Below are 23900 nucleotides of genomic sequence, written 5' to 3'. Positions count from 1 at the left end.
AGTAAAGTAAAGTAAAGTAAAGTAAAGAGTAGACTATATGGAAAAGATTGGAGGAGATATCAGGTGCCATGCCAGGAGAGAAGAGAGAGAGAAAGAGGAGAAGAGAGAGAGAGAGAGAAAGAGGGAGGGGAGAGAGAGAGAGAGAGAGAGAGAGAGAGAGAGAGAGAGAGAGAGAGAGAGAGAGAGAGAGAGGGAGGGGGAGAGAGAGAGAGAGAGAGAGAGAGAGAGAGAGAGAAGGGGTCCTTCTGTAGCTCAGTTGGTAGAGCATGGCGCTTGTAACGCCAGGGTAGTGGGTTCGATTCCCGGGACCACCCATACGTAGAATGTATGCACACATGACTGTAAGTCGCTTTGGACAAAAGCGTCTGCTAAATGGCATATATATATATAGAGAGAGGAAGAGAGAGAGAGCGAGAGAGGGAGAGAGATAGAGGGAGAGAGAGAGAGAGAAAGGTGCAGTGAAAGGTGGCATAGATTGAGTGGTGTTTGTCACACCATGAGACATCCTGAAAATCGGTGTTCTCAAAAACATTTGTTGTTCCATGTAGTGAATCTGCGTTGATGAATATCGCTGATTGGCTGGGCAGTGCACACACTTGGGTTCCCATGTAGAAATCAGACCCCAGGAGTGAAATCAGCTGGACTGTTATAGTGTAGGTCCCAGGGCTTCCAGTCCCACTGTGGACCGGAAACAGCATGAAATAGAGTACAATGCCTCTTTGTGGCTGGTGTCCTTCTCTACCACTGCACGTAACTAGTGTGACACCTTGTGAAAACTTGAATCCTTTGCAGAAAGCGAAGGCACCACAGGTGGGTCAATACTTGAGATTGAAATTTCTCATGAGGTGCAAGGTATTGTATTTTACCTGAAAAGGGTGAAATAACACCTTTTTGCTAACACTTCTATGAGCGACGTGTTCTAATAGAGTCAAGTTAACCAATTTAAAAGTCACAGCCAATTTCCTTCTACATGGTGTCAAAAATGAAAATGATATACTTGTTTCCACTTCCACTCTCTCTCCTTTTGAATCATGCAGAGAGGGGAAAAGTTTTCTAGTTGGTGAATGATTTGCTTCATTTGCATTCTTCTGTGACGCCAGAGAAAGTGATGCAACTGTGAGCCAGTGGGCTCAAGTCTCCCGGCCATTAGGGGTTCAGGGTTAATAAGCAGGAGGTGCAGAGCACTGTTCTAACACCACCTGCTACAGCTTCCAAGAAATGGCCCCTCAGCTTATTTAGATGAATCCCCTAGCGAAGTCTTGTGTGACACAATCAGTGGAGTGGACCCCAAAATGGCCACCTCATGAGGCAATAAGGACTTCATTTCCCATAAGCGCTTTGTGTGCCAGGCAAGGAGTCCTATTGCTGCTTTCCATAATATGGATGTGGATGTCCAATTAAATAGACTTGATGTAGAGGTGAAGGCCTGTATTCTGACAATATGAGAACTGCAGGTCACGTGGCCAGGACAGAGGGAGACTTTATTTTGAGTGAATCACAGAGAGAATGGGGAGAGAACAATTTACAGGCAGCTTGCTATTTTCTCTTGTGGGGAAAAGACACAGAGCAATCTGACCCGATTTGTCCACTTATGAAATAACAGTGAGAGTGATGTCTGTTACAAGTCCCTCGTTCCCACCTGACAAGAACAAGACTTACTCTCTGCTGTTTCAGCAAAGTCTAAAACAACGTTTTATATAGCCTTAATCATTGGCAATTCATTGGCCTTAGTGGTTGTAATGTTCCTTGGTTCAAGCTAAGAAGCTTTTAAAGTCAACATGGATGAAGTTTTAATTTCATAATGTACCTCAACGCTACAGTGATTAAATGCATGGCAATGATACTAGATCTCAAGCATTACCCGTCACAAACTCTCCTCTCCAAAAAGCTTCCAGGAAGGAAGCAGTGCTCAGTCAGTACCGATATTCACTCTGGAGGTGACAGAAGATAGCTGTACATCATCAACAACACAGCACACGCACCACATAGCCCTAATTTGAAATCCAATTCACTACAGATTCACCCCCCCCCCCCATCCTTATCAACCTCTGCTACTTCTCTGCTCTGCTCTACCAATTGTTTCAGCTCAATAAAACCTGAGAAAACCGGACCAGGAGGAGTCCTGTTCAGTCCCCTTCAGATCCCTGACCTGCCTGCTAAGGCCCTCTGTGTCCCAGCTCGGCCCAGCCGTAGCCGAACGGCAGGGAAATAAAGATAAAACTAATGAAGCCTTCTTATTGGATAGGCCGTGGCGGCGGAGGGGGCTCAGGGGTCCAGGGGAGAGCCCGGCTGTAGCCCCATTCTGGGGATGAAAACGGAGGCTGCTGAGGACAAGAGAGAGAGAAGGGAGGAGGGGTAAATCATCCCCAGGAGGAGAAGAGGAGGAGTGAGGGGAAAGCAGAGCTTCTGTCAGTACTGTAGCCTCCCCTCCACACCGACCGCATGTTTAATAAAAGATAAGCCATCCATCTCAAATCTCTCCTCCAAACACACAGTACAGCTCAGACCGCTCGCTCGCTGCCCCACTATTGAAATTGCACACCTGCATTATTCAGGCAACGCATTAGGCTTTATGGCCCATTCTTTCCCCTTGCTGAGCAAGACTCAGCTCAACCCATTGACATGGAAATGACAGAGCTGTTCAGACATAGTTTACAACCCCAAAATCACAGTTTCCATAAACCTTAACCTGCTACAAGAGAGCTCACCACACTAAAAAAGTATGTTGATTCATATAGAATTGTCCATGAGCAAAGTATATAGAAAGATATTATATTGTATAAGAGAACTTCAATTCTCCAGAGTTCTGTCAACAGTACATTGAAATATATTATATTGTTTAAGAGAACTTCATTTCTCCAGAGTTCTGTCAACAGTACATGAAAGATATTATATTGTATAAGATAACTTCATTTCTCCAGAGATCTGTCAACAGTACCAAGATATTATACTGTATGAGAAAACTTTATTTCTCTTGAGCTCGGTCAACGGCACAAAAATATTATACTGTATGAGAGAACTTAATTTCTCTTGAGTTGTGTCAACAGTATAAAGAAAGCTATGCTATTGTATAAGATTATTTATTTCTCATATTGTATAAGATAACTTTATGTCACCAGTACAAATAAATATAGTATATTGTATAAGATCCCTTCCACTGAGATCCATCAACAGTACAAAGAAAGATATTATAGGGTACAAGAGCACTTCATTTCTCCAGAGTTCTGCAAACCTTTCTAGAAAAGGAGAGAGACCAACCTATCCAGCAGCAGTCACCTGTCTCCGTTTTATCCCCCATCCAAAGTCCCCTCCATCCACTACACTACACCAAGAGAAACCTCTTCAGATCCAATCATCCCACTCAAATGGGACTTGACACGGTTCCCTACTGAGGGCCAATCTAGTTGGGAGGAGACACCCACCCCTCCACTCCACTCATTAAAGGAGAGGGGGGTATGGCTGACAGGCAGGCAGGTAGGTGGGACGAGGGCCAAGGGAGGAAGTAGCTGGAAGCCAGGATGATTGATGCAAGGCTGTCTTCTAGAGCTGGTATACTGCTCCATCATACTACTCAATCTGCTGGGGAGGAAACTGAAACACAGCAGCTGGTGAACTGTGAAACAGACTTCTACTACTGTTATTCCAAAGGATATGCACACTGATGACTGCAGTAGATTGCATGTGTTAGGGTGGTGGGAGGAGGGATAGGGCGAGAGGCGGTGAATTGTCAAATTGGCTGGCTACAGTACTACAGCACAAGAATAGGTCCCATTCCTAGGAGTACAATAGCTCCTAAAGCTCATTTCTATTGTCAGATGACTTTTCTGTTCAATGATACCAAAATATATGCATTACATAATCCTGTAACATTGTGAGGCTTCCCATGGTAGAATCCCAGCTTCCTCTGAGCATGGCTGGAAAGTGGACTCACTGGTCTTCATTATTAACATGTAATCATAAATGGAGGGTTGTTACTCAACATACACACATGTAACAATTCCCCCATTCCCTCAACTGGATGAAGATAAGCATGCCTGAAACTGGAGGCTTATTGAACCACTGCCCTCACGTTCACATTTAATGAGCCAAAACACTGTAGAACCACAAGGGAGTCACATGAGGGTCTCAGAGGGTATAGCCCCGGGAGGAGCGGAACACGGAACTAGAACTCCAGCAGACCAGCCACCTAACAACCAGTTCAATGGCTCGCTAGATAGAAAACAGAGGGAAAAGACACAGTAAGAACCCAAGGCAAAAAAAGGTCAATTTGTCTGCTGAAAAGTCAACCCGAAGAACCAACCAAGTGTTGCGGCTGAAAGAGCCAGGGAGTGGGGAGGGAAAACTGTGTTTGCCGGTCTGAATTTGCAGACCGGCATGCCTTGTCTCTCTCTCTCTCTCTCTCTCTCTCTCTCTCTCTCTCTCTCTCTCTCTCTCTCTCTCTCTCTCTCTCTCTCTCTCTCTCTCTCTCTCTCTCTCTCTCTCTCTCTCTCTCTCTCTCTCTCTCTCTCTCTCTCTCTCTCTCTCTCTCTCTCTCTCTCTCTCTCTCTCTCTCTCTCCCTCTCTCCCTGCCTCCCTCTCCCCTCCATCGCTCCCTCCTTCCTATCAGTACCCCCTCTGCCTACTATTTGCTGCTCTGATTGTATCATCTCTGAGTGGCCCCCTGTCCTGAAATGGAGCCAGCACCAGCAATCAAGACTAAACTGATAGGATAAGGAGGATTGGAACGGAGGGGTCTAGTCACCATGGAGAGCATGACAGGAACAACACACATGTACTGCATTGACAAACATTGTGGAAAAAAAACATCCATGTGAGGAAGGCGGGATTTAATATCGGAGGACAAGGAGAGCCGACTCCCCAGGCCCTTCTAATAAAGTGGGCCAATAAATCAGGGCCTATTGAGGGCCACTCTAGCTGGGGTTGGTGGGGATATGTCGAGGGCCCATGGAGAATGCTGGCCAAGGAACGGCTTCGCAGTCGAATTCGCAGTTGACACAGCAGCAGCATTCTGGGAAATAAACAGGGCCCATAAATAATACGACATTCACATCTAGACCACAGCCCTGGTGTTTGTTTAGCAACACAACTACAATAATGTGTTCCCCTTTGTCATTGACTAGTCTAGGGTGAAAAATACATGAAATTAACAACACAGTGTTGTGAATGAGGAGTCTTAAGAAACGGCATGTGAATACATGCTCTCTGTGTAATTGGACTTCTCTCTTGAGGATATATCATTGGTCAGGAAAGCTGAGTCGGTGCATTTTGTCTTCTACTTCCTGTATTGGAGAGACATTCAGCTGGCAGCACAACATATCCAAGGTCTTTGTTCTTTTTAAACGCAGGCAGATTGTGAGGGAACGTTTATCTCTGTGGTAATGCGCTGTGTGTCACTACGGAGTCTTCATGAATGGGCCAGCAGAACTCCAAATGGAGAAGGAAGAAATTGAAGGAAAAATTGCCCATTTTGCTTTTTACCAGCGTGACACTTTCCATCTCCTTTCACACGCCTACCTCCCAAATATCTAAAACACATCGACTTCATCCTCTAAGCCACATATGTCAGAGTCAAGGCCCGCGGGCCACATCCGGCCCGCGAGAAGGTTTTTTACGGCCCCTGGGATGATCTTGATTTATTATTAGAACCGGCCCGCAGACCGCAGCAAGCCGGCAGCCCGCAGATCTTTTACACGCACCAATACTACATTTCCCACAATGCAACGGTGACGCACCGAGCAGTAGGCTGCTTCATTTCAATATTTATTGGCACAGCAGTTGTCAGCATCACAGTAAAATTAACTTTCAGATACCCATCAAAAATGGCAAAACGGAAGGTGGACACTGAGAACCGGGGTTTCAAACAAGGTGGGAGTCGGAGTATTTGTTCACGGAGGTAGCTGGAAAACCTGTGTGTCTTCTGTGTGGAGAAAGTGTGGCGGTACTGAAAGAGTATAATCTGAGACGACATTATGAAACGAAACACGCGGACAAAAACAAGAATATGGACATGGAACAAAGGCTACAAAAGGCAGAGGAGTTAAAACGAGGCCTCAAATCTCGACAGGCTCTGTTCAAAAAAGCCAAATCACAAGGCCAGGCTGCTGTCAAGGCCAGTTTTATTTTGGCAGAAGAGATCGCTAAATCAGCCCGGCCATTTACGGAGGGGGATTTCATCAAAAACTGCATGATTAAAGTTTGTGACGAAGTTTGCCCAGAAAAAAAGGCAACTCTTTTTAAATGTGAGTCTGAGCAGAAACACCATTGCCGAGAGAGTAGACCAGTTGTCCATCAATCTAAAAGAGCAGCTTGTGAAAAAGGGAAAAGATTTCATTGCATATTCCTTGGCTGTGGATGAGAGCACCGACATTTCTGACATTGCCCAGTTGTCAATTTTCATCCGCGGAGTGGACTCCAGCCTAAGCGTGACAGAGGAGTTTTTGGCTTTACGTCCTATGCATGGCACAACTACGGGGCATGATTTGTATGAAGAGGTGTCAAGATGTGTAAATGAGATGGAGCTGCCTTGGGAAAAACTCGTGGGTTTGACAACCGACGGAGCACCTGCGATGTGTGGACACAGGAGCGGACTGGTGGCGAAGATACGGGAAAAGATGCAAGAGGAAAACGCGACAGGTGAGCTGACAGCTTATCATTGTATCATACACCAGGAAGCGTTGTGCGGTAAAGCCTTGAAAATGGAGCATGTAATGAGCATCATCACGCGCACAGTTAACTTTATCAGAGCCAAAGGTTTGAATCACCGCCAGTTCAAGGCATTTCTGACGGAGTTAGAAACGGAGCATGGTGATTTGCCTTATCACACAGAGGTGCGATGGCTAAGCCAGGGAAAGGTGCTTCAAAGATGTTTCGAGCTTCGTGAGGAGATTTGTCTGTTCTTGGACAGCAAAGGGAAAGACACAACACAACTCCGAGACGAAATGTTTCTGTGTGAAATGGCTTTTCTGTGTGACATTACGAGTCATCTGAATGCAATGAACTTGCAGCTGCAGGGTCGGGATCGTGTCATCTCTGATATGTACAGTACAGTGAAGGCATTTAAAACCAAACTGACTCTGTGGGAGACGCAGATGCGGAAAGAAAATTTGAGCCACTTTCCCAGCTGCCAGACCATGAAAGAGAAGCTCTCTACCAGTGCGTTCCCGAGCGCACAGTTGGCTGATAAAATAGGTATGCTTGCCGCTGACTTTCGACGCCGATTTGCTGACTTTGAAGCACAAAAAGCAGGTTGGAACTGCTCGGTAACCCATTTGCTGTTGACGTGGAAAGCTCACCACCAAACCTCCAAATGGAGTTGATTGACCTCCAATGCAATGATGCACTGAGGGCAAAATATGCGGCAGTGGGTGCTGCGGAGTTCGCCCGTTTCCTCCCGACACAATGCCCCAGCTGCGCATCCAGGCTGCTCAAACGTTGTCTATGTTTGGCAGCACATACCTGTGTGAACAACTGTTTTCTTTGATGAACTTGAACAAAACATCACACAGAAGTCGACTTACTGCTGAACACCTCCACTCAATTCTGAGGATTTCCTCAGCTCAGAGCCTTACCCGAACATTGATGAACTTGTGGAAAAGATGGGACACCACCAAGTATCACCCTCAACCTCAAACAAGTGAACATTACTGTGCAATCACATATTTAGAGTTTTTACTCAGTTCAAGTTTAAAAGTTAAAGTTTAATATTTGTTTTCACTGCATGTTACTTCTCCTTAACCTGTTAGAACTCTAGGGGCAGTATTTCATTTTTGGATAAAAAGACGTGCCCGTTTTTAGCGCGATATTTTGTCACGAAAAGATGCTCGACTATGCTTGGAATTGATAGTTTTGGAAAGAAGACACTCTGACGTTTCCAGAACTGTAAAGATTTTCACTGTGAGTGCCATAGAACAATATCTACAGGCAAAACCAAGATGTTTGAGTGACCAGGAAATCAACAGGATTTTTGAAGGCACGTTTTCAATGATCTCCTTATATGGCTGTGAATGGCACAGGAATCAACGGACACTTCCTATCGTTTCCCCAGGTGTCTGCAGCATTGTGACGTCTTTGTAGGCATATCATTGGAAGATTGGCCATAAGAGCCTACAATTACCAAGTGTCCCGCATGGTGTCTGCGTGGAAATTGGTGCGCAAAAGTCAGGTCCCAGTATTTTTCCATCCGAATCAGAGAAGAATGCACGTGTCTAGGACTGGCATTTCAATGAAGAGATATATGACCAAACACCTTGAGGATTGATTCAAACAACGTTTTCCATGTTTCAGTCGATATTATGGAGTTAATTCGGAAAAAGTTCGACGTTTAGGTGACTGAATTTTCGGTTAGTTTCGGTAGCCAAATGCATAGTAACAAAACGGAACGTTGTGTCCTACACAAGCATCTTTCAGGAAAAACTGGACATCTGCTATGTAACTGAGAGTCTCCTCATTGAAACATCTGAAGTTCTTCAAAGGTAAATGATTTTATTTGATCCCTTTGCTGGTTTTTGTGAATGTTGCGTGCTAAATGCTAACGCTAAATGCTACGCTAGCTATCACCACTCTTACACAAATTATTGATTTTCTCTGGTTCTAAAGCATATTTTGAAAATCTGAGACGACAGGATTGTTAAGAAAAGGATAAGCTTGAGGACAGGCATATTTATTTCATTTATTTTGCAATTTTCAGAAATCGCTAATGTTGCGTTATGGTAATGAGCTTGAGGCTGTAGTCACGATCCCGTATGCGGGATGGGGCGGCCTAAGAGGTTTTAAACAAAGTGTTGTTTTTGATTAATAGATTTTTGCACTTTATTTTATTGTATTTCAATCCAATTATATTTTAAAAATATTTCAGTTGAGTGGATGATAGAAAATTGCTATTATTGTTTTTTTCTTTGAAGTAAATTTAGCCCACTTTTGCTAAAATAGAAAATATAGGCTACTGATGGTGCCTTGAATACCGGTTTCTTTCATTTAATGTTCATGTTATGGGGATTTTTATATAAAGGAAATTTGTCTTTTGTGTCTGTTGAAAATTAAAGATTACTGACAGAGCCATAAGAAAATATTGCTTTATTTATCTGATCATATTGGAATATATTTGTTAGGTTTTCAGTAGGTTCAATTAGGTTCACTAGACTATATGCGTCATTTAAAAAATTTTCAATGAACATTCGAACAGTCCGGCCCTCGGCTTGTAGCTAAATTTTTTATTTGGCCCTCCGTCCATTTGACTTTGACACCCCTGCTCTAAGCAGTCTAGAGTCTAGCAGTCTCCTTTAGGATCACATGCAAACATTGCAGGGATACAGCTTTGGGGGGAAAAGTGTGAGCATGATAATTCCATCATCCAGGCCAGCTCCTGGACTGCACATTCTATCACTGACAAACCATCAGCTTTTTATTTTCCTTGCCTCAAGCTTTCAAAAAAATAGATAGAAGGAAGGATTTTTTTTTATTACACCTTAGAATGCAATTTAATCTGTGGGGAGTGGGACTACAGTTTCATCGCTTCAATCTTTATTTCAGTGTGTGAAACAATTGACCGGTTTTTCATCTTCTAGCAGTTCCTTTGGGAGGTTCCCCACACGTTTCCTGAGCTACAAAATAAACAGACAGTTGGAAAACGATTCCATTACGACTTTCATGTAGCTACATTAGCTTGTCTCTGTTATGATAAGGCTGCCAAAACACTCAAAGGCTAAATAAAGTCAAGGCGCTGATTCCATGGTTGGATGTGTACCATACACTCATACTGCCTACCTGACAGATAGATAGAAGCTTGGATAGCTTCATTTCTGTAGAGGGGTGGTATTTTTTCTCTCGATCTGAGCTCGCCTGAAGAAATAAGAGAGAAAATGTGTTTTGCTGTTGGCCTCCACTGAATGATAATCTGACAGAGGGCTTTGAGAAGAGCAGTGGAGAGCTGTAGGGCCACAGTTGTAGAGGGGCCTATTTTGAAGCGCAAGTGTTTTTATAAAGACTGCATCCCTCCAACAAAATCAGTTCAGATGATTTCCATTTCCAAGGGTTCCTTTTAGTTCCCTCTCTGCTACTCAGAAAGATATATCTAATGACTTGTAGCAGCATGAATGTGACAGTACAGACAGGCTGAAACAGTGACTTTGTATTCATACAGCTGCCTTGTCTTAGATGTTCTATGGGCTTAGTGACTGACGCTTGGACATCTAGTAATCTACCTGATCTATCAAACATGTCTTTACATGGAGAGAATGCTGCGAGCGAAAATAAATAGCTCAGTGTCAGATCAATAGCCTCTGATTGCTTTAATGTGGATCTAGGATTTTTTTTTAATACTTGGGTGGAAAAGAGGCTGAAAACTCATCTAGGGAATTGGATTTCTTTCAAGATTTCTTTTGGGAAGGCTTTCCACTAGATGTTGGAACATTGCTGAGGGGACTTGCTTCCACTCAGCCACAAGAGCATTAGTGAGGTGATAATTAGGACTGGCTCACAGTGAGCGTTCCAATTCATCCCAAAAGTGTTCGATGGGCTTGAGATCAGGGATCTTTGCAGGCCAGTTAAGTTCTTCTACACCGATCTCGATAAACCATTTCTGTATGGACCTCGCTTTGTGCATGGGGGCATTGTCATGCTGAAACAGGAAAGGGCCTTCCCCAAACTGTTGCCACAATGTTGGAAGCACAGAATAGTCTAGAACAGGGGTGTCAAAGTCAAATGGACGGAGGGCCAAATAAAAAATTTAGCTACAAGCTGAGGGCCGGACTGTTCGAATGTTCATTGAAAATTTTTTAAATGACGCATATAGTCTAGTGAACCTAATTGAACCTACTGAAAACCTAACAAATATATTCCAATATGATCAGATAAATAAAGCAATATTTTCTTATGGCTCTGTCAGTAATCTTTAATTTTCAACAGACACAAAAGACAAATTTCCTTTATATAAAAATCCCCATAACATGAACATTAAATGAAAGAAACCGGTATTCAAGGCACCATCAGTAGCCTATATTTTCTATTTTAGCAAAAGTGGGCTAAATTTACTTCAAAGAAAAAAACAATAATAGCAATTTTCTATCATCCACTCAACTGAAATATTTTTAAAATATAATTGGATTGAAATACAATAAAATAAAGTGCAAAAATCTATTAATCAAAAACAACACTTTGTTTAAGGAGAAGTAACATGCAGTGAAAACAAATATTAAACTTTAACTTTTAAACTTGAACTGAGTAAAAACTCTAAATATGTGATTGCACAGTAATGTTCACTTGTTTGAGGTTGAGGGTGATACTTGGTGGTGTCCCATCTTTTCCACAAGTTCATCAATGTTCGGGGTAAGGCTCTGAGCTGAGGAAATCCTCAGAATTGAGTGGAGGTGTTCAGCAGTAAGTCGACTTCTGTGTGATGTTTTGTTCAAGTTCATCAAAGAAAACAGTTGTTCACACAGGTATGTGCTGCCAAACATAGACAACGTTTGAGCAGCCTGGATGCGCAGCTGGGGCATTGTGTCGGGAGGAAACGGGCGAACTCCGCAGCACCCACTGCCGCATATTTTGCCCTCAGTGCATCATTGCATTGGAGGTCAATCAACTCCATTTGGAGGTTTGGTGGTGAGCTTTCCACGTCAACAGCAAATGGGTTACCGAGCAGTTCCAACCTGCTTTTTTGTGCTTCAAAGTCAGCAAATCGGCGTCGAAAGTCAGCGGCAAGCATACCTATTTTATCAGCCAACTGTGCGCTCGGGAACGCACTGGTAGAGAGCTTCTCTTTCATGGTCTGGCAGCTGGGAAAGTGGCTCAAATTTTCTTTCCGCATCTGCGTCTCCCACAGAGTCAGTTTGGTTTTAAATGCCTTCACTGTACTGTACATATCAGAGATGACACGATCCCGACCCTGCAGCTGCAAGTTCATTGCATTCAGATGACTCGTAATGTCACACAGAAAAGCCATTTCACACAGAAACATTTCGTCTCGGAGTTGTGTTGTGTCTTTCCCTTTGCTGTCCAAGAACAGACAAATCTCCTCACGAAGCTCGAAACATCTTTGAAGCACCTTTCCCTGGCTTAGCCATCGCACCTCTGTGTGATAAGGCAAATCACCATGCTCCGTTTCTAACTCCGTCAGAAATGCCTTGAACTGGCGGTGATTCAAACCTTTGGCTCTGATAAAGTTAACTGTGCGCGTGATGATGCTCATTACATGCTCCATTTTCAAGGCTTTACCGCACAACGCTTCCTGGTGTATGATACAATGATAAGCTGTCAGCTCACCTGTCGCGTTTTCCTCTTGCATCTTTTCCCGTATCTTCGCCACCAGTCCGCTCCTGTGTCCACACATCGCAGGTGCTCCGTCGGTTGTCAAACCCACGAGTTTTTCCCAAGGCAGCTCCATCTCATTTACACATCTTGACACCTCTTCATACAAATCATGCCCCGTAGTTGTGCCATGCATAGGACGTAAAGCCAAAACTCCTCTGTCATGCTTAGGCTGGAGTCCACTCCGCGGATGAAAATTGACAACTGGGCAATGTCAGAAATGTCGGTGCTCTCATCCACAGCCAAGGAATATGCAATGAAATCTTTTCCCTTTTTCACAAGCTGCTCTTTTAGATTGATGGACAACTGGTCTACTCTCTCGGCAATGGTGTTTCTGCTCAGACTCACATTTAAAAAGAGTTGCCTTTTTTCTGGGCAAACTTCGTCACAAACTTTAATCATGCAGTTTTTGATGAAATCCCCCTCCGTAAATGGCCAGGCTGATTTAGCGATCTCTTCTGCCAAAATAAAACTGGCCTTGACAGCAGCCTGGCCTTGTGATTTGACTTTTTGAACAGAGCCTGTCGAGATTGGAGGCATAGTTTTAATTCCTCTGCCTTTTGTAGCCTTTGTTCCATGTCCATATTCTTGTTTTTGTCCGCGTGTTTCGTTTCATAATGTCGTCTCAGATTATACTCTTTCAGTACCGCCACACTTTCTCCACACAGAAGACACACAGGTTTTCCAGCTACCTCCGTGAACAAATACTCCGACTCCCACCTTGTTTGAAACCCCGGTTCTCAGTGTCCACCTTCCGTTTTGCCATTTTTGATGGGTATCTGAAAGTTAATTTTACTGTGATGCTGACAACTGCTGTGCCAATAAATATTGAAATGAAGCAGCCTACTGCTCGGTGCGTCACCGTTGCATTGTGGGAAATGTAGTATTGGTGCGTGTAAAAGATCTGCGGGCTGCCGGCTTGCTGCGGTCTGCGGGCCGGTTCTAATAATAAATCAAGATCATCCCAGGGGCCGTAAAAAACCTTCTCGCGGGCCGGATGTGGCCCGCGGGCCTTGACTCTGACATATGTGGTCTAGAATGTCATTGCAAGATTTCCCTTCACTGAAACTAAGGGCCCTAGCCCGAACCATGAAAAACAGCCCTAGACCATTATTCCTCCTCCACCAAACTTTACAGTTGGAACTATGCATTGGGGCAGGTAGGATTCTCCTGGCAACTGCCAAACCCAGATTCGTCCGTCGAACTGCCAGATGGTGAAGCGTGATTCATCACTCCATAGAAAGCATTTCCACAGCTCCAGAGTCCAATTGCGACAAGCTTAACACCACTCCAGCCGACACTTGGCTTTGCGCATGGTGATCTTAGGCTTGCTCGGCCATGGAAACCCAGTTTAATGAAGCTCCCGACAAACATTTATTATGCTGACGTTGCTTCCAGAGGCAGTTTGGATATCGGTAGTGAGTGTTGCAACCAAGGACAACGCTCCCGTTCTGTGAGCATGTGTTGCCTACCACTTTGCGGCTGAGCCGTTGTTGCTCATAGACGTTTCCACTTCACAATAACAGCCCTTACAGTTGACTGGGGCAGCTATAACAGGGCAGAAATTTGACGAATTGTTTTGTTGGAAGTCAAGTTGAAAGTCAAATTGAAAGTCACAACTCTTCAGTGAGACCATTCTACTGCCAATGTTTGTCTATTGAGATTGCATGGCTGTGTGCTCAATGTTATACACCTGTCAGAAACGGGTGTGGCTGAAAAAGACAAATCCACAAATGTTAAGGGGTATCCATATAAGGGGTGTCCACATCCCCATTTTGTACCTACAGTGAATAGTGTATTTATTGGCTTACAATGCATATTCTACAGGCTTACAACCCACTGTGCAAAAAACAGGTTGAATTAAAATAGTTTACAAGTCATTTAATCCAAAGAAAATATTGAAACAACTTGGAAAACTGCTTGGATTTGGATTTTTAGGGGATTTTTTTTTACCCAATTGTTAACCTAAATCCAATGACATGGTGACCATTTTTATGGTTTCTCTCTCTCCATCACTCCATCAATCTCTCCCTCTCTCTCTCTCTCTCTCTCCCTCTCCGTCCTGCTCTCTCCCTTACTCTCTCTTTTCTCACATTCTTTCTTTCTCTCTATCTCCATCCCTCCTCTCAATCCCTCCATCTCTCACCCTCCCTTGCTCCCTCTCTCTCCCCCTTCTCTCTCTCCTTCTCTCCTTCCTTCTCCCCTCAAAGCCAGTGTTCTTTCATTTCCATCAGAGTCTTATTAATGTAATCTAATAACAACGATAAAGGCGCCCCTTCAGTCAGTGCCTCCCTCACAAATCCTAACCAATTGTTCCAATCACTCCTCAGCACTGAGCCAATGTTCCATAGCCAGACACTCTTATTTCCCACAACATTAATGAACTCCATCATCTGAAAGCCTTTGACTCTCTCTCTGCCACTTGACTGCAGGTTGGGGGAGGAGCCTCGGTTACAGCTCCTTGAAAATGAAAAGTATCAATCAAGGAGGAGATCAGTGGTTATGATGGCTCCCCTGAACATATGGAGCTGCTAACCAGAATGCATGCAACCAATGTCATAATGAGCCCGGAAATCTCTGGTGCTGTCTTGTGGTCCTTCAAATCATACATTTGGATGCTTATTGTGTCATTACTGGACATACAGTATTAAAAAAATCACATTATATTTGAATGATGTGCGTGTTAATGTAACAAAATGCACCTAATGATGGACCATGACCTGCATCACATTGTGAATTGAAATGGATGAATCATTATAATCTGAAGAGCGTCAATATTGTCAAATCTCTATATCAATGACTGTGAGAAGCATTCAAGCCAGCTCAATATCTGACCACAGGGCCTTCCTTCCCACTGGGCACAGACGTCAATGAAATGTCTATTCCATGTTGGTTCAATGTAATTTCATTGAAATAACTTGGAAACAACGTTTATTCAACAAGTGTATGACCAGCGGGTTAAGAAGCATGTCTTCTGCAACATTGTTGCTGTGTTTGAATCAACCCAAAGGAATTGAGTGAAAGCAGCAGGAGATGCATTGATAAATCGTTTCGTCCTGTGTGCCTTGAGCAACTTCATTTCTCTCCCTTGGTCCTGTATTGATGATAGGGTTTCAATATACACTTGGCATACATCTTGTCTGCACACGATATAGGCTCGCTAGAGCCAAATTGCATGTCCAGCCAAATAAAGTTCATTTGACAGTTTTGGTGCAGTAGGTCTGCTTGAGGCAGACACCTGTGTTGTAACCTACACATGCAGGGAGGGGTGTATTCACTAGGAACCAAACAGAACCAAACGGAAGCAAACAGAACGAAACGGGGAGGGACCTGCCTGGATTTGTCCAATAGAAACTCTTGCTTTAGTCCAAACTGTTTGCAACGGTTTGGACTAATGATTACACCCCAGGTTAATGCTCTTCTCTTCAATCTGTCGACTCTGGGAGCTGTCATTTCAGCACCACGGGTTACACAGCACTTGAATGTTGCTTATGTCGCACTTGTCATCTTTTTGGGGGTCTGGGGTGTGTAACGGTGCATCCACGATCCCTTCACCGGCCCATGTGCATTGACGGCACAGTGGCTCAAACCTAGTGGTTTAGTGGGTAATCCAAGATCCAAATCGTAATTTTCCTGAGCTATGTGTCTGTCACTTTCATTTCAAGGTGGAATTTACTGGTGACCTATTCGCACACTTCACATGAACGAACAGATCAATGCCGCGCGCGTCTTCCAATGATTTGGGGATTTAGTTCACCATCTGCAGCTGAGGATGCACACACGCATCTTTCCAGCGCCACACAACTTTGCAACCTGCCGTTACGCCATAGTCTAAACAGGCTATATCTTAAATTCCCTATCTGTTGAAATATCGTATTTGTAAAATATATTAAAGGTAACACAACTACAGCTAACGGTTTGCATATAATGAGCATTCGTTAATATATATATACACAGTATATATATCTCCATCATGGACACACACAAGCACGCACTAACGCGAACGCACACACACACATATGCAGGCACACACGTTTATGATCAGAGACATGATCGTTTCACTCTTGCCATAAAATCTTTCTATTTTTCAGCAATAATGTGTCATTGCTGCAGTGCACATTTATTTTCACTGAGTTACAACTTTTAACAGATATAAATAACGTTAAAATAAATTACAGTACGCGGATCAAGTAGCGTAATGTAGCCTATTACAGTAGGCTTATCAAGCAGCGAAATGTAGCCTATGCGCAATGAACATTACACAATTTCAAACATCCCCAGAGTGCTCTAGTGCCCAACGCATACAAATCTATGCGTAACGAGCTGTAGAAACGAAAATTCCTCACAATGCGCATAAACTGCTGCGAGGTGTAGCACTCGGGGGACTAAAGGCACTGGTACTGTGGAAGGAGCTCATTCAAATTGCTACATATAACATTCAGGTTTCACAAAAAAACGGAATGTTTTTTATGGTAAGAAGGTAGAATAGCCTCCTGACCATATAACCAATGTGTTGCATTGAGTATATTTAAATGTTTGAATCAATAAACTTTACATCGCTGCACTGATAACAAAACATATTAACTTACCCACAAGCAGTTTCCAAAATGATCCTATTCCGCTGTCAGTTCCGATCATAAAAGCTCACCATCACAATGCCGGTGTAGGGTAATGCTAATAACACGCCTCGTCTCCTTATACAAAGGTCGTTGAACAATATGCCTAATACACAGATATCCCATTCACGCAAAAGCCAAATTGTCCACAGCGGGGTCTAATCCAAAGAACATATGCATATCATCTGCTTTTTTCAGTCCCGAATAAAAAAGGTGCAGATGGTCAATTTGAAAATAACATTAAGACCCGCGGCGGTGGGGAAATCTACTCTGATAGGAGAAAAAGGTTGACATATAATGAAGGAGAAAATCAAACATTCCAGACTGCCGATCCTTGGTTATAAATAGTCCCACAAACCTCTCCGCTGCGAAACACACAATTTCCCACCCCCAAAAACTCGTGTGGTCCTCCCAGGCTGCAGAACGGCAGAGAGCTATCTATAATGTAGGATATATTTCACAAGTATTCTGTAATACCACATCCGATTAGGTTTTCCTTCAGTGTACCGCTATGCGAACACTCACAATCCGAGTTTGATGGATCCGTCCTTCAAGTCTAAGAGCCCGCGCAGAGTCCTCGTGCACCAACAGACGCACCGGGGGATAAATTCCGTTGACGTAGAAAACAGATGTGCATACAGTCCAACTATGAAACTATAAATAAAGGTCTGAATACTATTTGCCTTGCAGTTAATTTGCATTTAGTGGTGCATTTCCAGACACCAGATTAATTCCCCTGCCCTCGCTAGACCGCAGTCACTATGTGGACCGGTAGGCAATGCAGTTCTCAAGTTTAAAGATAGACGTACTGCCGCCCAATGGAAAAAAATGATAAGATTCTAGTCACACTACCCAGACCAACCGTCCACTATTACTACATTTATCTACCGAGCCACCTTTGCATAGGCCAGTGGTTCGCAAACTGTGGGACGTGTGAGATGTGCATCATCAGTACCCCTCTTGTCATGTCAATTATTGTGTAAGCAAGAGCAGGGTTTCCCAATCTCGGTCCTGGGGGGGGGGGTTCCCCAATGCTGGAAGGGGGGCCTGACTGAAAAAGTTTGGGAACCCATGGCAAAGGTGAGACATGTATGTTTGGAGTTGAACATGCCCCAAAAAGTCAACAAATAGCATATGGTCTCCTAATGGTGATATATGACAACAGGGATGTCAACACAAGTTGAACAATATCAAATGATAAGGTTTCACTGGGTGATACACTAGCCTGGTTTTATGTAGCCTGGTTTATAGTATTTAAATGGAATCCATGTGTTCCATGGTGTTTACGTTTTACATACCTCAGACTGGTTTCATAGGCTAGACATAACATAGTAAACTTAAATCAGTGTTTACGTTTTACATACCTCAGACTGGTTTCATAGGCTAGACATAACATAGTAAACTTAAATCCGGAACACTCAAATTAGGATCTATGTCTAGAAACACAAGTGTTGCATGTTGGAATATCATCAAGGACAACTTTAGCATTTTAGCGATATAGCAACTTTGCAACTACTTACTACTTTTAGCTACTCTGCAGCTAGTTGGCATGTTATCTAACCCTTCCCCTTCCCCTTCCCCTTCCCCTAACCCTAACCCTAACCTTAACCCTTTTAGCTTAACCCATAGCCTAGCTGACATTAGTGTTAGGCACCTAGCCACCCCTAGCTAACGTTAGCCAAAACAAATTGTAATTCATAACATATCATACCTTCTGCAAATTTGTAATGTATTGCACAAATTGCAATTCGAGGGACTGCATGTGTCTCCAAGTAACACAGAGGGACTGCATGTGTCCCCAAGTAACACAGAGGAACTTCATGTGTCCCCAAGTAACACAGATGGAGTACATGTGTCCCCAAGTAACATTTTCAGTTATTTTCCTCCACTCTCCAGCTGAGCCTTATCCTGAAATACATTGACACTGTCATGTTAAATCAGCTATCTCAATCCCTGGTGTTGAACCACCTGCCTGTCTGGTCGACGAGGTATTCATCCCAGTTCTCAAGGTATGTTCATACAGACTAAGAGGTTGATGGGGATGCAGACTTCCCTGTGAACCCAGCAGAAGAGGTTCTGGCTGTGTCCCAAATGGCACTCCTTATATAGGGCACCACGTTTGACCAAAGCCCTATGGGCCTTGTTTGATTTCCCCAGGACTGGGCAACCCTGTCAAGGCGGAGTCCCTGTCTCTGTGAGGTGAATTTCGATGAGGGGGCTTTAAGAGAAAGAAAGGCCCCCTCAGACAGAACCTCTGCACTGTGTGCTCTCTCTGTCATAAAGGCCTGGCAGGGAACGTGACTTCTTCATGAATGGAGAGTGGACAAACACGGCTTTGAGGCCTTTTTTCTCTCTCCTTCTCCTAGTGTGGGGATAGTTGTGCAGGTTTGAGGCCGGTTGATACTTCTGGACAACGCAGGGTGAAAGGGGAAGAGGGTCTGTGTTGTGTGGTTTCTGATGAGACAGGGGGCACATTGACTGGAATGAATACGAGTAACATACATATACTGCTAAAGTTCCCGTTTGCAGACGCTTATTAAACATTTGTTTTATCCCATTTTGCTCACTTTTTCATATTACCCTGAAATACAGTACTTCATATTTGTTGAATAGAATAATATGTATCGACAGTTCACATACGCAACTCTCCACAAATAGCATATTGACCTGAGGCTGCAGAAGCTGTCACACAGAGTTCATACATACAGAGAATAATGCACATTGTGAAGCTGCAATAACATCACTATGGTAACTACTGTACAGCAAGGTTCCGGGGGCTAGAAAGCTCTACACATCCTGCCTTCAGTGTTACAGGTTAACCGTGGAAAACCATCCCAGCAATAATTCATGATACAGTAAGGAGCCACAGGCCCACTTTTTATAAACCAGGTCTACTTGAGAAGACACAGATTTGTAAATGGATGCATCAACACCCACCCACCCACCCCGCAAGCACACACAAACCACACACACACACACACACACACACACACACACACACACACACACACACACACACACACACACACACACACACACACACACACACACACACCCAACAGGAGCAGGGAATTCACAAGCCGGTTGATTTTACCCCCTAATTACAAGATTATTTCATCTGCGGGTCCAGGATGTCCGGCAGTTATTGAGGCAGAAGAACACAACCTCCTCTCTGAATTCAGGGACGATCCAGCTACGTCCGCTCATTAGTTTGGCACACACCTGTGCCAATACTGTGGCAATACTAAACCCATTACACAACGCAATGACATATCACCATCAACACCTTTCAGCTTCTGTAACACACACCTCAAATAACTGTTGTACTATATGATACGACACCATGTTATACCATATCACAGGATTGTTATATTTCAAAGCTGAGGAAGGAACTTCACTCATTGATTCTAGAGGAAGATATTGCAGCCAACATGGAACAGTGTGAATCCACAGAGAGCAGAGCACAATCTCTGGATGAGAGACAGAGAAGTTCTGGGCACAAATCAACCCAAACTTTCTGTCTGCGGCAGCGGGAGCTTCCATTTGTAAGTCATGTCTTTTATGGAGGGACATACAAGGAGGAGTGTGGAGGGAGAGATAGAAACAGAGGGGTGTTGGGAGATTTAAAAAACACCCTGCTGGGTTCTCGCAGAGAAGGAGCAGACAGCCGGGTCATGTTGTAACACACTCTGGAAAATGTCCAAGTGTCATGTCAGGCGACGGGGGCGTCTCTCTGGCCATGGCTCAGCTGGAGGGAGACATCCCACCACAGCTGCATTTCCTCATCAGTGGATGAAGATGTGTGTGGAGATGACAGAGATGAAGCGATAGGAAACGATGGTTGGTTCTCAATAGAATGCAAAGGGTTTCGCATCATTTAGTATTTAGACAAAAGCTCTCTCTTTGGGGAAATAGCAAAAGCAGCATGCCATGTACCGTAAAAACAATATATTCATCAATAATAATGATACTACATTGCTGCCTCCATGGGTGTCTAAATCTTGTTGAATAATTCAACAAAATCTGTTCCAGCTCATCATCACAATTTAACACTCTCCCACATTTCCCGATCCTGAAACAGGTATCTGACTAGCCTACCATTAGAGATGTCCTTCCGTGATATGGAGCAGAGGGAGCCCTGCATGGCAATACTAATCAGTTTCAGGGTTTTGACACCGTTGTCAACATCATTAGCCAGTCTTATTCAGATCCCTTGCATGTCGACTGAATTATACATCATGAGGTTCAGTCAAGGTATTCAGCGGAGCTGTCATGAAGATGACTCCCAGGGCCACGGAGGGACGTCACTATGCCAACCTCTTGCCTTAATTAGACGGTCTTGGCCCATTCCAGGAAGTCCCCATAGTACCTTTACATAATCTCTTCAGCATGTTGGAGGTGTGTAGCAACAGTGTAGCAGGCAGTGTAAGTGTCCAGATAGAATATTAATGGAGGAGAGTAGAAGAGGTATGATGTCTTGACGTCTCTGGGTGATTCCAGTGTTTAGCGTTATTTTTTTAATTGTTAATCTTTTAAATCCCCCAACACCCCTCTGTTTCGATCTCTCCCTCCACACTCCTAAGTGGCAGATAGCGACTTGGTTTAGCCTATCACAGGGCCTGGCCGATGCTTGATACGATAGTGTACGGTGAAGCGTCCTCTGAGCCACATCGTTGATGGTTTCATGTCTGTGAGATGTGCCGCTCTGGTAACCGTAGGTCAGCAATGCAATGGCACCGGTGAAAACATCACACAGGTCCCTGATTCCATCAGATGACGACTGCGCTGTAGTTTTCGCTCCTTTGCCAGGTTTCACCCCATCTTCTCTGCACACTCTATTTAAATTCAGGTTTACATGAAGCTGATTGATGGTGTCAGGGCCTGTACTTTAAATGACACGTACGGGTAGTTTTCTTCCACATGCACTGAGCTACTGTAGTGTGCGCTTAAGCATAGCGGGCGCTGCTGTTTCTATGCTGCAGCAAATAGAGTAAAGCTGAATAATACAACCAGCATGTTATGAACTCTACATGCAACAGTACTGGTCGACAGGAGGAGGTTTCTTTATGACAGATGGTCATAAGCCTATATGCATAATGATGCATTATACATGTACTAGTATGACACAGTCATAATGCAGTAGAAGCATAGTTATAGACACACATAAAGACTCATTAAGTCTCATAACCCCGTATACCAATAGTCCTCATGCATTATAAGTATAAGCATAGTTATAGACACACATAAAGACTCATTAAGTCTCATAACCCCGTATACCAATAGTCCTCATGCATTATAAGTATAAGCATAGTTATAGACACACATAAAGACTCATTAAGTCTCATAATCCCGTATACCAATAGTCCTCATGCATTATAAGTATAAGCATAGTTATAGACACACATAAAGACTCATTAAGTCTCATAATCCCATATCAAATCTAATTGTATTTGTCACATACACATGGTTAGCAGACGTTAATGTGAGTGTAGCGAAATGCTTATGCTTCTAGTTCCGACAATGCAGTAATAACCAACGAGTAATCTAACCTAACAATTCCACAACTACAACCTTATACACACAAGTGTAAAGGGATAAAGAATATGTACATACAGATATGAATGAGTGATGGTAGGGAACGGCATAGGCAAGATGCAGTAGATGGTATCGAGTACAGTATATACACATATGAGATGAGTAATGTAGGGTATGTAAACATTATATTAAGAAGCATTGTTTAAAGTGGCCAGTGATACATTTTTTACATCAATTCCCATCAATTCCCATTATTAAAGGGGCTGGAGTTGAGTCAGTATAATGGCAGCAGCCACTCAATGTTAGTGGTGGCTGTTTAACAGTCTGATGGCCTTGAGATAGAAGCTGTTTTTCAGTTTCTCGGTCTCTGCTTTGATGCACCTGTACTGACCTCGCCTTCTGGATGATAGCGGGGTGAACAGGCAGTGGCTCGGGTGGTTGTTGTCCTTGATGATCTTTATGGCCTTTCTGTGACATCGGGTGGTGTAGGTGTCCTGGAGGGCAGGTAGTTTTCCCCCGGTGATGCGTTGTGCAGACCTCACTACCCTCTGGAGAGCCTTACGGTTGTGGGCGGAGCAGTTGCCGTACCAGGCGGTGATACAGCCCGACAGAATGCTCTCGATTGGGCAATTGTAGAAGTTTGTGAGTGCTTTTGGTGACAAGCCAAATTTCTTCAGCCTCCTGAGGTTGAAGAGGCACTGCTGCTCCTTCTTCACAACGATGTCTGTGTGGGTGGACCAATTCAGTTTGTACGTGATGTGTACGCCAATGATCTTAAAACTTACTATCCTCTCCACTACTGTCCCGTCGATGTGGATAGGGGGGTGCTCCCTATACCAATAATCCTAATGCATTATAAGTATAATTGTCACGGTTTTCTAATGGTGAAGGAGAGTCGGACAAAACTGCAGCGTGTATATTGCGATCTATGTTTAATCACACAAGTAACACGAATCCAAAACACAAACTCTACAAAACAATAAATGTAGTGAAAACCGAAACAGCCTTAACTGGTGCAAACTAACACAGACTAAGGACATCAAGACACTCAGGACAATCACCCACAATACAACCAAAGAATATGGCTGCCTAAATATGGCTCCCAATCAGAGACAACGATAAACACCTGCCTCTGATTGAGAACCACTTCAGACAGCCATAGACTCTCCTAGAACACCCCACTAAGCTACAATCCCACTAAGCTACACACCACATACAAAAACCCATGTCACACCCTGGCCTGACCAAATACATAAAGAAAAACACAAAATTCTTCGACCAGGGCGTGACAATAATCATAGTTAGACACACATAAAGACTCATTAAGTCTCAAAATCCCATATACCAATAGTCCTAATGCATTCTAAGTATAATCATAATGACTTATAATGTACAGCAACATAATGCTTCATAACTGCTGGTCACTTTTTCCTCAAGGATCATTAG

General features: G+C 43.7%; 1 protein-coding gene across 3 annotated transcripts in view; it reads right to left on the bottom strand.

Annotated features, from left to right (window-relative positions):
• The window catches only part of LOC118379148 (interleukin-1 receptor accessory protein-like 1), a 593985-nt gene extending 576288 nt beyond the window's left edge, over positions 1 to 17697 (bottom strand). For 2 of the 3 annotated variants that reach the window (XM_052513955.1, XM_052513957.1), the window contains exon 1: positions 16893 to 17697. The gene's annotated coding sequence lies outside the window, so the exon portion shown is untranslated. The remainder of the gene's footprint in view (positions 1 to 16892) is intronic. The other variant, XM_052513956.1, reaches the window with a different exon arrangement.
• Positions 17698 to 23900: the final 6203 nt, after the last annotated feature.

The sequence above is a fragment of the Oncorhynchus keta genome, unplaced genomic scaffold (assembly GCF_023373465.1).
Source record: "Oncorhynchus keta strain PuntledgeMale-10-30-2019 unplaced genomic scaffold, Oket_V2 Un_scaffold_14384_pilon_pilon, whole genome shotgun sequence".
NCBI lineage: Eukaryota > Metazoa > Chordata > Actinopteri > Salmoniformes > Salmonidae > Oncorhynchus > Oncorhynchus keta.
The sequence above is the reverse complement of the archived record's forward strand: the minus strand, read 5'-3'. Positions and strand labels throughout refer to the sequence as shown.